This window comes from Carya illinoinensis, chromosome 4 (assembly GCF_018687715.1).
Source record: "Carya illinoinensis cultivar Pawnee chromosome 4, C.illinoinensisPawnee_v1, whole genome shotgun sequence".
Taxonomy (NCBI): Eukaryota; Viridiplantae; Streptophyta; class Magnoliopsida; order Fagales; family Juglandaceae; genus Carya; species Carya illinoinensis.
Window position 1 is genome coordinate 19,883,063 of NC_056755.1, and position 16,534 is coordinate 19,899,596.

Consider the following 16,534-nt stretch of genomic DNA (forward strand, 5'->3'; position numbering starts at 1 on the left):
ATCAGATTCATTCCACCGCTTCTTCAATTTTTTGGAACTTCAATCTACAATTTTATCTTTTATCTTTTTAAATTTCTAAACTTATCGTTGCCTTCTTCAATTTTTCCAAAACATCAGGCCACGTTTGAATCACCGCTTCACTCACTTTTTGGCAGAATACATATTTCCTCTCACTTTCACAACCTTCCTATTTGTCTGTATGCCCTTCCACCGCTTGACTCATAGCAATGCATCTTTCAATTTCTAGATCAATCCACTGCTACCTTTTTTGTCTCCTAGTGGCTTCTACTCACAGCAATCCACTGCCTAATCCTCTCACTCTTCCTATAAATACCCCATTTGGCCAACCAAGAAAAAAAATCAAAACCCTCATAAGGACTTTCCAGAGCAAAAATCGGTGCTCTTGACCTTCGCATCGTCACCAGAAGTGCCTCTGGTTTGGCTACGAAGTGATGCCATGATCTGGCTCTAAGTTGGCTTTGGCAGGAATGCGACCACAACAGTTTGCAGAGGAAAAAAGATCCCTAAATGAAGCATGGATTGCAGGACTTTGTGCAAGCAACTATCACACGACAAACACAAGGCAAACCGCTCCAAGCAAAGCTTAGCCTCGCTCAGCCCCATCAGGACATCAACCACCCACGTTAACCACATACGAGGCAAAAGAATAACTAATTTCGCATGCAAGAAAAACCCAACAACTCAGAACAATTAACAGCCAAAAAAAAAAAAACCCACAAGAAAGAAGAACAAATTTCACAAACACCAGTGCCTCACAACACTAGGTGCAACAGTGGCTTTAGGTAGCTAGAAGTGACTAGCAAAGTGACTGGGTCCTTTCGGCAATGGTGTGACGAGAGAGAGAGAGAGAGAGAGAGAGAGACCGAGATCTGGAAATCAAGGGAGAGAGAGATCCCATCGGGGACTTACCGGAAAGGAGAAGGAGTGTGTTCGATGGGATTGGGCTTGTTGACGATTTTTGTGGTGGCTGGGAGGTGGTCAGACCTCCATGTGGTGGTTGGTGGTGGTTGGTGGTGGTTGTTTGCTTGCTGTCAGTGGGGAGGGAGAGTGACAGGGGAAGTTTTAAGGATCAATGCACTTTGTGGAGGGAGGGTGGCTCACTAACGATGTGCTCTATGGTGGTTCCGACAAGGTAAATGTCTAGGGTTGTGGGTTTGCTACGGTGGATTTTCTCTATGTTGAAAGGCTTCTTCCTTCTTTTGCTATGTAGCTCTAGTTTGAAGTGTAGGAGAGGCATGGTTTCCCATGGGTTTTATGGGCAAGGAGAAGGGTTATCACGAGTCATATGGAGATTGGATGGAGTTTGGAGTTGGGAGTTAGTTTCCAATTGAGAAACTATGCAACTAGGACACTAAATGGATCACTGAAAGAAAAGTAGATTGGGAGGATTGAGGCATGAAGGGAGAAAGGATCCCAATCCTAAGAGATTACAAATACTAAAAGGATAATGGTTTGAAGTGTTTGAGTTGAAAGTTAATTCCAAATTCGGAAACTACTCACTTTGGAAACCAAGCAAAAAATAAAAGAGGCGTATAGTTTAGTTTAATAGTAAAAAATCCTATTCAAAACACATTACCAATTCAAAACATATCTAATAATAATAAAAAATAAATATAAAAATAACACTTTTGGGGTTTGGATGTTACAATACTCTATTATGCAAATAACATGCCGTGAGCAATGCTTCTCCTCACAAATTAAAAGACAATTTTGCATTCAAAATCATAGCATTTAACATATCAACTAGTATCCTATTTTTTCTTTCTGCTAAACTATTTTGTCGTGGGGTACAGGGTGCACTAGTTTGATGTATTATGCCATTTTTCTCGAAGTATAAAGAAAATTCAGTAAGAAAATATTCACCACCTCTATCACTACGAAGTATCTTAATTTTCTTTTCCTTTTGATTTTCAACAACAGACTTATAAGATTTGAACATATTGAAGGCCCCATCTTTACTTTTCATCAAGTATACATATGTATATCTTAAAAAATATCAATAAAAGTAATAAAATATCTATTGCCTCCTCAAGTTAACATAATATTTAGTTCACAAATATCACAAACTACACAAGTTCTAATAATTGTGTATTTTTGTCTATTTTAGGAAAAAGTTTCTTTGTCATTTTTGCTTGAATGCAAATTTTACATTTAGCACCATATTCATGATTATATGGAATTAAACTATGTTTAGACATAAACTTTAAAGATTTAAAATTCAAATGTGCTAAACGATTATGCCACAAAGTAGAAGACTCAACAATATAAGCAGAATCAGAACTTATTTTTAGTAATACTTAGTTTATATATTCCATCACAAGAGTACCATTTTCCAACAAACACTCCCCCTTTGAAAAGAATTACATTATTAGACTCAATTATGGTCTTAACACCCTTCTTACAAAGTAAATTTGCAGCTACACGATTTTTCTTTATTTTTGGGACATGAAAAACATTGATAAGAATAAGTTTCTTATCAAAAGTGAACTAAAGTTCCACAATTCCTTTTCCCACAACTTTTGCAAAGTTGTGATTTCCTATTAGTATTACATCTGTTGCATTTTCATAATTTTTGAATTGATATCTCTGATTGCAAACATGGACGGTAGCTTCTGAATCATACCACCAATCAGATGACTTGGTTGTTGTAGCCATATTTAACTATATAATCATGCTAATATGCATTTCAGAAACCAATTCACAATTTTCGATGTCTCATTTTCGATCAAATTTGCACTATTGGGATTGCCCCCTTTTTTTTTTCTTTATGTTTCTTCTTGTACTTGCATTCACGCTTAAAGTGCCTATTCTTTATGCAATTGTAACAAGTTTTTGTTTTCTTGGACTTGTCACCATTGTTGGAAAAATTATTATATTTTCTCCTGTTTTCTCCAAAATTATCTTGAAACTTATTTTTCTCATCAACAAAGTTCACTTTATAGCCATTTTGAGAAAATAATTTCTTATCACAAATTTGAGTTTCCTCTTTAAATTCATAAATGTTTTTGAATTTGCTTTATAGTGAAATCTTCTGTTGTGTGCATAAGTTTCTTTCTATAATTATTCAAACTTGGAAGAAGTTTGGCAATAATAGCCCCAACTTGCAAAGGTTCAAAAACTTCAACATTAAGATCTCAAAGTTTATTCACCAAAACTTGCAATTCATGGACTTGATCCATCAAAGAAGTATTATCATTCATTATAAACTCAAAACATTTAATAATAAGGAACTTAATCATACCTTGCTTTTTGGTTCTATACTTGAATTCCGATGCCTCCCAAATCTCTTTTGGTGACTTGATTGATGTAAATAAGTCGTAGAGACAATCAAAAAGTGTATTTAGAATGTGCCATCTACATACCACTTCATCTTCTTCTCACTTCTTGCTATCCACCTTGATTTGATCATTATCGCCATATTTGGATTCTGGAAGTACTAGCAAGTTTGAATCCAAAACATATGAAATCTTTAATGTAGTAAGAATAAACATCAACTTGTCTTTCTAGCGAGTAAAATGTGTTCCATCAAACTTATCTAGTTTGACAAAGTCTTCATTCATCATCTTGAAAGTTGACATATCAGATTCTGATCTCATTGCGATTATCACCTTAAAATTGTTGAAGAAAGTTGTGTGAATACAGTAATCTAAAAAAATAAATGTGACTTTGAGGCATGCAGAACACTATCTTTAAGGTGATAATTTTCCTCACTCAAAAGAGTTTTCTACCGGGTTACAAGCAAATCACATCTAGGATACAACAACGTCACAAACTGCAAATAGCAATTCTAAAGTTTTTCCTTTAAAATTTTTCTACAAAATTGTGAATTGACTGAAAAAATGAGAGAATGGAATAAATAAAATTGTAGGTCTCATCTTCTATTTATAGAGAATCAAGTGACACCATGTGAAAAATTACAACTCTTAACTTGTGACTTTTCAATTGGTAGTTATAGTTTAAAGGTTATATTGTTTCATTTAGATACCAAAGGACATGCCTGGTCAAGTGGTTGGACACCTCCCTCCCTAAAAGGGAGGTCATTGGTTTGAACCACACCTCTTCAACATTTCTGTTGAGAAATTATTTTGAAGCATTGCACCCATCCAAGTGGGTCTTCACACGGAATGGTTAGGCCGATGTGTGGTGCCTCTTCGGCCCACGCATCATGTCTCTTCAAACCAACCGGTTCAGCCCATACGTGGTGCCTTTTCAGCCCAACCATTGTGCATTTTCGGGCTTGGCCAACACACCGCTTGGGCTATCTCATAGCCTTGTTAAAATTAAAGAATCAAAGTATAGCCATGGTGGTTTGAACCCATAACCTCTCATTTGAAAGAACACACTCGTACCACTAAATTAATGCATCTATTTGGGATGGTGGTTCACAAAAATAAATAATAACCACCTTCAGCCAATTTCTTTATTCCAAAGATTTCAGATTTGCCGACTTAGAGCATTCCCATTCAAGTTTGCATATCCCATTTATCCCTATATTTTGGGAAAAATTTTAGGGTTTTCAACAAAACCCTCTCCCCTTCTCTATCCCTATTTTATGGACGAATATTACAGTCTGTACATCAATTTTCAATATTGGGAAAAGACTGTACATATGCATCATTCCCTAGCCCTTCGTTGTCCCCTTCGTCCCGCATCTTTTTAACAAATGGGTTGGGCAGGTTAGAACAATTTGAAAATCTCTTTGGTTTGTCCATACTTTCATGGGTCTAAGTATTTAATAAATACTAATGGGCTTCAACTCAAATTCTAAACTAATCTAACTCATCTCATAAAGTTTTAGGGTCAATTACCAAATAATAAGATTCCACATGGTTCCTAAAATATTGCATGATTTTAATCTAATTATCAAACCCAGCAAAAACCCATATTCCACCAAAAAAGATTTTAGGCTCGTAGCCTATTTTAAAAAATACATTTTTCATTAAAACTCAAGTGAGCTTTCCACACATTATTAACTCTAAAATATTTTATAGAATGTGGACTTGGCTTGGGCTTGGTGCTAGGCTTGGGTGTTACATACTGATATATGGGGTCTTATTACACCTTTTGCTTTGGGAACAATTTTTTTAAAGCAGCCTACCCACACATTATTAACTCTAAAAAATTTTATAGAATGCTGACTTGGCTTGGGCTAGGTGCTAGGCCTAGGTGTTATATACTAACATATGTGGTCCTATTACACCTGCTACTTTGGGAAACTGCAAATATTATATTACCTTCATTGATGATTATTCTCGTTATGGATTTATTGAAGTCATTCGTGAAAAATCATATTCATTAGAAGCCCTCAAGGTTTTTAAAGCAGCTATGGAACTTAAAAAAAAAAAAATCAAAGTAGTAAGATCAGATAGGGGCAGTGAGTATTTTGGAAGATATGACGAGACTGGGTGGAATCCAAGACCATTCTCAAGATACCTCTAAGCATTTGGCATTGAAACTCAATATATAATGCCAGGAACCCCTAAACAAAATGGTGTTGTAGAAAGACGAAATCGCACTATTATGGACATGGTTTGATGTATACTCAGTCACTCATCTCTACCTGAATTTCTGTGGGGAGAAGCCCAAAAGACTGCAACATACATTTTGAATTAGGTACCAAGTAAATCAGTCCCTAAAACTCCCTAAGAGCTACAATCAAGAAAGAGCCCTAGTTTGCACCATTTTTGTGTCTTGGGTTGTAGAGCAAAAGTAAGGCCTTATAATCTTCAATTGAAGAAGCTTGATGCTAACTCCATTACTGGATATTTTGTTGGCTATTGTATTGGCTCAATAGGTTCAAGGTTCTATTGTCCTTCTCATACTACTAGAATAATTGAGTCTAATCATGCCATTTTTTTAGCATGAAATCTATAGTGGGAGTTCTATGCCTCGAGAAATCACATTTTAGGAAGAACATGTTGTCATATTGGTGTCGATTCCGGTTGTTTCACCATAATTTATTTCACTGCCTTTGGTGGAGCATTATATCCTTACTAATCAAGAACACATTGAGATTAGGCTTGGCGTTAGTGAGGAAGTGATTGATAGTACTCATTTAAAGAGAGCATAAAGAACTCGTAGACTGATGATTTCATATGACTATATTGTCTACTTGCAAGAACATGATTTCAGTGTCAGAGTATCTCTTGATCCAACATCTTTTTAGGAGGCTATTAGTAGTTTCCAATATTTATATGAGCTGGATGCCATGAATGATGAGATGGAGTCTATGTGTCAGCATAATGTGTGGGATTTGGTTGAATTACCAAATGGTTGCAAGGCAATAGGTTGCAAGTGGGTTTTTATAATCAATCATGATTTCAAAGGTCAAGTGAAGAGGTATAAGGCAAGACTTGTGGCAAAGGGACTCATTCAAAGAGAAGGTATTGATTATAAAGACACATTCTGACCTATTTCTACCAAGGATTCGTTTCTTGTCATCATGGCATTGGTAGCTCATTATGACTTGGAGTTACATCAGATGGATGTTAAGACATCTTTCCTTAATTTTTTTTTTATAGAAATATGCTTCATTGCATTCATTCATAAACGAAGTTACACCTATGACTTATCAATACAGGAGAACCAGACTATAAGTCAACTAACGCAACTGCTCAGGAGCTTCCCCGCACACAAGTGACGGACATTGTCTTAACTTCTAAATCTCTCAAAAGAGAGTAAAATGCTCTGTATCGACCAGAGACGGGATGACCCCTCCAACCTCCAAGAGGCGGAATACAGGAGACAATTACTATGCACAAACAGTCCAATAGCATATACCTACACTAAAACTAAATAAACAGATAAACCCACAAAGCAAAAAAACAAACAAAAAACAACCCAACCACGAGCACGACATGAGCTTCGACGGGACACCCTCCACAGGCAATCGACATTACAAGCACAAATGGCATGAGCACCCAGCTTGCATACGGACCACAACAACCTTCACAACGAAAGTCGGTCGTACGACCACCGGCCATAACATCGCCCGCCGCTCTCAGCTCTTTACCTCGGATAGTGACCGCTCAATAGCTCAACACCTCACTGTGGACTTCACATGAAAACAAACAGAACAACAAAACAAGATAAACCACGGCGGTAGAGGCCGTGCAAAGCACAGAAATCAGTGACCCAAAAAACCAGACAACCAGCAGCGGCACCACAGACCTCACAAACCAACCGTGCAAGACACAAAACCATACTCCATAATCAGAGAAATAGAACACACACATTGGCGACACCAACCCACATCGGCAGAGACCGTGCAATAGCAGAAACGCCGGATGATTGAGCTGAAATATTGCATATTTTATCTATTTAAAACCAATGTATTTCAATTGCTTCGTGACATTATTATTGGTTTTAGATGGAAAAATAGTTAATAAGCATAAATTCGAGTTGCGTTTTTTAATTAATTAATATCATGTTTATGCTTAATTTTATAACTATGATTTATTTGGACAATATTTTCTCACATATATAATATTTTTTTTTATATTTTATTCTTCTGAGTTTTAATTTTTTTTATCTCTTTATTTCCAGTTTAAATAAAATTCATGAGATCCGGCTCTGACTAAAAGTGCATGCTTTACGAGTCTTTCAAAGTAGAGTTGCTGAAAAAGATAAAATGTTGAGGACTTTGAATGTAAAAGAATTGTCGGCAAGCGATGTGGAGTTTTGAAGGAAGGTCGAAAATAATGGAAATATGATGAAGTAAAATCCGAAGTGGAGTCGAAAGGGGAATGAGACACACTAGTGGAATGAAAAGTCAAGGAAAAGGAAATAAAGGGCAAAGGGCTTGGGACGTTCGGGAACAAAGGAGCTTATGTTCGGGTCTTTTATGTAAAGCTGAGAAGGAAGCTTTGAAGAAACATGTGTGGAAAAAGAGCTGAAATTAAGGAAGAGGTAGCCGAAATGAAGGAAGATAGAGAGCTGCATGTGATGTAGTCAACAATTAACACCACCGAAAAAGGAAAATGGAAAGCGTGAAAAGAAAGACAATACATGCAAGCTAAGTCAATGTTTACGGCAATGAGAAGCTTTCGGTTGGAGGGATGGATGTTCGGTGAGGAGGAGTTTACGTATAGAGTTTTTCGTTGACTTAAGAGAGAGAGAGAGAAGGAAAGTGGGAGCCGAAAAATGAGAAAGAAAGTGACTTTGACGTTCAGATGGATTGGACGTTTAGAGTTTACATTCAGGGAGAGTTTGTTTTACGTGGAGATAAAGGAAAGCTTACGAAAAAAATCTGGAGGAAAGCTTACGGATTGAATGACAGAAATTTGAGGAACTTTGCTCTGTTTTAGTGAGATAAAACAGAGGACTGCATCTTCTTCAAAAAGTTGAACTTTGAGTTCAATTTGGAGAATAAACAAGCAAAGCAAAAAGGGGCAGCACATACAGGGAGGAAGCTGCTGGTGTTGACGTAAAGGAGGACGCCTATGGAGGGAGTTTCGGACTGCCAAAGTGAAGTGTTCATTTCCGTTAAGGGGAATGGGAGGACGCTGGTGAGAGGGGTTCTCGTTCTGTACGTGAAAAGGGGCTGGAGATAACTTTCTCTATTTTTAGTGTTGAACTTTGAGTTTGGTTTGGAGAGCAAGCCAGCAGAGAGTCAATACGGAGAGGCAGACGGAAAGTAGAGAGGGCTGCAAGTTTACGTAAAAGAAAAAAAGAACTTTGTTCACTTGAAAGAGATTCGGAGAAGAGGTTTCAGACAAGCAATCATTCAAGCAATTACACATTTTTCACTAGATCATTCATTCAAATTGCAGCACATTGAAGAACTCCTTGAGGAGTCCAATTGCTACTGCAGCTCATCCTACTCCACCACCTCGAATTTTCATCTCCATTCAAATGGCTTGATCATTTCTTTCCCTACTTGCTATTTCATTTCAGTTTTAAGTTTCTGCATTATTTTGGAGATTTTTGGCTTAGAAGTTTGAACGATTTTTTTGTTATTCATTTAGTTCATGTTATTTATTTTTATTATTTCATTAAACTTTCATTTTAATAGTGATTACAATTGCTATGGTTTAATTTGAAAATTTTTGATTTAGATACAATGATGAACCCTAGAACATTGATTTTGAGGCTTTTCAATTTTTAGTGCATGTTTTGTCAATTACTTTCTAATTTAGTTTAATTCTTAATTTAGTTTTATTAATTTCTGAGTTTAATCTATTAGTTATTTACATTCCAATCCAGCAATCAAAAATCTAAAAATATGAATCTAGTCCATGACTAGTAACCTCTTTCATCCATTGCACGTATCATCCTCTTGTTTTCTCTTTGTGAAGTTTTTCACACTTTTCAACGAGTTTAATTTTAAGTAACTTTTCCTGAGGAGACGATCTAGGAATTTATTCCTAATTATTACACGACATCCTCCTGCACTTGGGATAGCATTAGTGCTACTCATCTTTTTTTTTTTAGTGAGTCACCGGACGCCGAAAAAGCAAAAATACAGAACACAAAACAACCGGCAAACGGGACTACAAAAACACAAACACTAACTATGGGAGGAAAACCGCCACTCGGAAACTATAACACCGAACTCTAAGAACCAAACAAAGCTGAGAAACACATCTGCAGGTGGCCCCTTGGTGGCGCGTGGCAGCCACACGCCTCAAAAAGCCGAGGCTTCATCCTGCGCGTGCTGGCAACGCCCCACTCTGCTTGGCATCATGTTCGGTGAGCTTGTAGATCAGCGGCTGACCAAACTCCTGGAGGGGCGCGTATTGATGAACGGCGGCTGGACAGTCCGGGGCGGCATCCTCCCTTATTGACCTGAAAAAACTAGAAAAAAAAAAAGAGGAAAAAAAACTACAAACAGATAAAAGGAAGGGGAGCGGGAGACGAAGCTCCCACCCCCCCGTCGCACGGCTCTGGGTTGGGGAAGATTAGAGAGATTTCAGAGAGAAGCAATTTCGGCTAGGGTTCTGATAGCCTAAATTATTGAAAATTTTTAAGGATAAATTGGCATCTTTCCTTATTGGACATATATTCAAAGATGTATACATGAAATAACCAAATAGTTTTTAAGTGAGGGGAAAAGAGCACATGGTGTGTAAACTTAATAAGTCCCTTTATAAGCTTAAACAAGCATCAAGATAGTGGTACTTGAAGTTTGATGAGATTGTCACCTCTTGTGGTTTTAAAGAAAATGTTATTGATCAATGTATATATTTGAAGCTTAGTGGGAATAAATGTGTTTTTCTGGTGTTGTATGTAGAAGCTATATTACTTGCAGAAAATGACACTGAGCTCTTGTCAGAGACAAAGCATATGTTGTCTTCTTATTTGACATGAAAGATCTTGATGAAGCCTCTTATATACTAGGTATACAGATTATTCATGAGAGATCTAGTGCTACTCTTGGATTATCTCAGAAGACCTATATTGATGACCTTTTGAACAAGTTTAATATGCATGATTGTTCTTCAGGGAAATCACCTATTATGAAAGGCAACAAACTGTCTAAATCCAAATGCCTTCAAAATGATAATGAGAGAATTCAGATGCAAGCTATTCCATAAGCATCAGTTGTTTGCAGTTTGATGTATGGACAAGTATGTACATGTCTTGATATTGCTTATTTTGTTGGTGTACTTGGGAGATACTCGAGTGATTATGGGTTGAGTCACAGGAAAGCTACTAAAAAGGTACTAAGGTATGACACTAAAAATTTTGTACTAATATATCAGCAATCTGACATTTTAGATGTGGTTGGATATTATGATGCCGATTATGCAGGTTTTCCAGATGACAAGAGATCAACTTTAGGTTTTGTGTTCATAATGGTAGGAAGAGCTATTTCTTGAAAAAGTGACAAACAAACACTTCCAGCTTCCTCAACTATGGAGGTAGAGTATGTTGCCTTTTATGAGACTACATGCCAGGCTATATGGTTGCGGAATTTTATCTCCAAGTTAGGTATTGTGAATACTATTATGAGACTATTGAAGATATTTTGTGATAATTCTATAGCAGTTTCATTCTCTTGAAATACTAGAAGCTCTTCACGCCCCAAGCATATCGACATTAAATATTTGTTTGTTAAAGAGAAAGTGGCTGAGTCCCATATTTGTGTTGAGCACATTTCCATAGAACACATGTTGGTTGATCCATTGACAAAAGGTTTGGCTCCAAAAATATTTTAGGAGCATATGACCAGTATGAGTTTGTCTGAATCTTCAGTTATATTTAACTAGTGGGAGTTCCGTATGTATGTGCAAATTGTGAATTTTGATTACATTGCCATATGTTATCATGTGCACATTTTGCTTTATGGTATTAATATAGTTGTAACACATGACATTCAAATTTAGTCATGTTGGGCTTCTTGTGAAAATGAGAGTGTTAACCACTGTTTCATATTTTTCCTTCGTCATACTTGCATCTCACTTATCTAAGTCACGTGATTGTGAGTACTTGTTAAACATCATACATCCTATCTGTGTACGGTTGGCATAACTAAATAGTTGCAAACACATTTTGGACTTATTATGTTTTGAAGATGCTTGGTTGCTTTTCAAATTATGATTGAATGATTTATGTTGTTCAAATGAGAGATTGTTGTATTTATTATGGACTAGCATATATCATATATTGGTCTTGGACTTATAATGGGATGAGCTAAAAATATTAACACATGAGGAAGCACCTTCTTTCACCCAAAAATATAATAGAATTAGCCCATTAGATTCTATTATATCTCTTGCTTGTTAGGGTTAGAGATAATTTTTTTTCTCGCTCAAGATCAGCTACTTTATCTACGTTTAGACTTTGAGATGAGTTATGTTGAATTGAGTTATGAATAGTAATAATTTGTGAGTCTCATTGAGATGGGTTTAACTTTTTTAAATTGAGATGAATTTAATTTTTTAGGTTAAAATGTATAAAATAGGTTAAGATAAATTTAACTTTTTTTTTTTTTTTTAGAAAGTTGGAAAAGTAGTGGATCTCATAAATGGTTGGTTTGGGATAAGTTCAGATGAGTTGATTTTGGTTCAATAACCAAACACAACCTTAGAGTTCACAATGGAGAGGGGTTCTTCAAGTCTTGGAGATAATTTCTTAAGACTTGTTTTTATTTACACATGCTAAAATGAGATAATTTGAGTAAGAGCTTTTCAAGCAATAACAACAGGAACAATGGTGGATGGATAGCTAGAAGATTTCAAAACAACACCTGTGAGGATTTTGAAGAAACCTAGGGAAAGACTAACCAATACCCAAGCGAAGCAATTGCAGATGGAAGGATAGCTAAGCACATTTACTGAGCAGTTATGTAGAAAGTAGTTATGTTTCAAAACGAGTGTGAGCATGGTAGTAAAATGGACGGCACTGGGGCTTGGGCATGATGAGGACAACACATTTCCTAACCAACAAGTAGACAAAAACAAAGTGAAAACCAATACATGTGCCAAAAATAACAAGCTCGACAACATGAAAGTTTAGGACAACACTTTTCCTTACCAACTAAAGAGGCACTACAGATACTCAAAACTATGCACTTGTGGTGGCTAGAAACTTTTATCAACATGGGGTTGATGGTATATATGAAAACATTTAAGACAATGACTAAGAGAAAGTGGAAAGAAACAAAGCGACAATGATTGAGGAAGCTAGACCAGGGAAATCACATGTCCCTCAAAAAGCTAAAAAATAAAGGGTAAAAGGGTAAAAGGGAAGCAAACACATGATTTGGTCAATGGTAGATATTAGAACAACTAGAAGAACGAAAAGAGGTTGCTGTAAATAGATGTTTTTCATGTGAGGGATAGTTCGAAAGCAGGAAGGAAGAAGAGAAGTATTAGTCTTATATAGAATATATCGGCAGAGGCTATTAACCAGTCCCACTAGAAGAGTGAGGCTCATTAGAGAACCCTCAGATAGTTCGAGACCTTCATCATATGGTAAAATTCAAGTGTTCTAGTATCTTCTTTCTCATGGAAACAAATATGCAAAAACGTAAAATAGACTTGGTAAAATTCAAGTGGGGAATATAGTATAGGAAATGGATCAGTTTAGCTCTCTTGTGGAAAGAATATACAACTTTGAATATCCAAAGTTTTTCCACATGACACATTCATTCATGGATAGAGGATAAAGGGGAACAATGGGGATAGATGTGCATTTCTATGGAAATCCTATTGTTCAATAACAACTAGAAGGTTGGAACATGATGAGGTGTCTTAACCATACTCAACCAAAGATGTTGCTATGTCTTGGAGATTTTAACAAGAAATTGTATTGTTATGAGAAAATCGGCAGGGAAACATGAGGTAAAAGACAAATGCAAGACTTCTTAAATGTTTTAGAGAAATGTAATATGAGTGACTTCGATAGCAAAGGATCAAAGCATACGCGTGGCATAAGATTAATAATAGAAAGGACCATATAGTAAATAGTGAATGGAGTCAATGGTTTGGCAATGGAGAGATGATAGTACTAACTTCCACCTCTCCAATCTCTATCTTCTCATACTTACCTCCTAATAATAGAGATTTTGATTAAAGGTTGCCAAGCAAATGTTCAAATATGGGTGAATTTGGCCTACCTAGAAAGAATGTTGAGGGAAGTGATTACAAATGAATAGAAACAAACTAGGCTCACAATGGGTAAACTAAACAAATGATGCATAAACTAAGTGGCTGTAAAAAACAAGTCAAGGCATGGAGTAAAAGGAAGGCAACTTGACAAATGCAGACACTACAATAGAAACTCATAGAATTGGACAATTTGGATGAATTAAAGTATTATGGACAATATGGAGGAATTGAAGTTTTATAAAATGAGGTTGATAATCTATTAGACTATAAGAAAACTAATTATCTGCGACCAGTTATTTCCAGCGAAATAACTATTTCTAGCTAAAATGAGTTTGATTTTGTTACAAATAGTCATTTTGTTGCAAAAAATTGGTCACAAATACCCATTTTTCTTATAGAAGAAAATAGACAATCTCCAACGGAAGGAAAGGAAAAAGATAAACTACCAAAAAAGAGATGACTACAATACTAAATATTACCATCTCAGTGCATCTCAAATGAGATTTTGGACCACAACAATACAAGTGATTGATGAAAATAGGGTTTTGTTACACATTAGCATATGAGACAGGGGTTTTTGATGGGACACTCTCTATGTCCAATTTGGATTTTAAGACCTTGTGCATTTTTTTAGCAATAGCTTTCTCATAATTTGAAATTTTTAGCAATAGTCAATTCTTTTACAATATTTGTCTATCACATTCAATAGATGGCATATAGCCTGATTAAAAGGTTGTGGTTGTTAAATTTATTTTCATAAAAGAATAATAAATATTTTTTAATTAAAAATTTTTTTATATATTTTTAGAAAACTTCAAAAAAAAAAAATCTTCTCATGGTCATCGTGGTTGGCTGTGGTGGTTGGTGCTTGATCTAGCCACCCTTTAGTGGCCAAATCTCAACCACCACACAACCATCACAATTTTTTTTTAATTTTTCTAAATAATAAAAATTCATTAATTATTTTATAAAAAAATATTTAAAACATATTTAGTGAAATTTTTTTAAAAACTATAAAATAACATGTGGCATTTTTGGTGGGGCCATGTGTTCATGTTAATAGTAATGGGCAAAAATTGTATTAGAAAATTAGAAATGACTATTGTTAGAAATTCCCAATCACAAGGGAGATATTGCTAAGAAAACACATAGGATCCTAAATCTAAACCGGACATAGCACGTGGTTGCCCCTTCAAAATCTATTATAGACTATTATTAAGCCTTGTTTACTTATCCAACCATGAAACATTGAAAAGTGTCGTGAGCTAGTAGAGCAAATAGTATCCCCATATATGGACGAAAATCTCACAAAGCCATTCTTAGTTATTAGAGATAATATAGTTTCATTTTATTTTACTTACAAGCTTATGTTAGTATTGGTTAGATATTTAAATTTTATCTTTCTCACATGTAGGTGAGTATATAAGTTGTAATTCATTTCTTGTAAATACTATAGGATATACATTTTCAGATATTCTGTGTAACAGCTCACTAGAAATTTAATGATGAAATTTCTATTGGCTTGAGGAATCTCTTGAAGACCCCATAAGTTTTCACGAATCCATTAATCGTATAGGTTTTAGTCTAACTATATAGTTAGTGCTATTACTCACTATGATATCAAAAGTGTGTTTTTGACTATTGGAGATAGTTAGAAGTGTCAAAATGTATTATGGTTTGTGCCATTAGACTCGATGGGTTATTTAAGGTCTTATGGCGCAATAACTATTTTTCATATTTTTTGACGAAACGTTTGTTCAAAACTGTAGATATTATTGGATAAAAATATCTTAAGCTGATTTTGTGGATATTATTAAATAAAAATATCTTGAGCTGATTTTTGTGGATATTATTGGATAAAAATATCTTAAACTAATTTTTGTGGATATTATTGGATAAAAATATCTTAAGCTAATTTCATAGATATTATTGGATAAAAATACCTTGAGCTGATTTTTGTGGATATTATTGGATAAAAATATCTTAAGCTGATTTTTGTGGATATTATTGGGTAAAAATATCTTGAGTTGATTTTTGTAGATATTATTGGGTAAGAAAGACCTACACTCAACTCTCACTCTGGGTAAGAGAGACCTACACTCAACTTTCACTCTAGTCTCATCTTCTTCCATATTTTGTCCATAAATACCTCCAGCCACTCCCCATGAAATTATCTTCCTTTACACCTTTCATTGAAAGAACATCAAACACTCTTTCGGATAGCTTTTAAGTATTCTTTTGCAAGCCCATTTTGAAGCTTTTGTAAGTATTTTATCATAAAGTTTCATTCATAAAAGTTGTTTCTTTTTTAGTATAGTTTATGTGGATATCTTATTTGTCCTATTTAAAAATTATTTGGTCAGTCAAATATTGTTTAAACTCAAGAAAGGTCATTCTGGGAGATAAACTGAAGAATATGTTGTATTTTGGAGTTTTTGACCAAGCTAATGGATAGATCTTGGTCCGAAATTTTTATGGAGTATTGTTAACATGTGTATATGATTATTAGTTTAGGATTTGTTATATGATTAAAGGTTTTGGTGAAATATTTTCTTAAATCTAGAAACTTAGAAACTGGAAGAGGAAAAACAGTTTCTGTTTTGAGAAAGTTTAAATCTTTAGTGGTTTAAACCTATTCTAATGACTTTGATAATTTTATTAGAGGATCTTAAGTCTCTTATATATATATATATATATATATTAGAATATTATTTTGAAGATATTTGATGTTAGTTTTAAAGATATGAAATATTATGCAAAGAGATGTTTGGATAGGCCAAAGTGTGGATGTTCTTGGCTCAATTTATGTTTTGGTTAATGTTTAACCATGTGATCTTGAATTAGAAGTTTATAAATATTTTAAGACATCTTTTTAAATCATTTGATGGTTTGGTTGAAGATCACATCTTTATAAGTCATAGATCAAAATGTTAATCAAAACAAGTTAGAAACAAAAATCA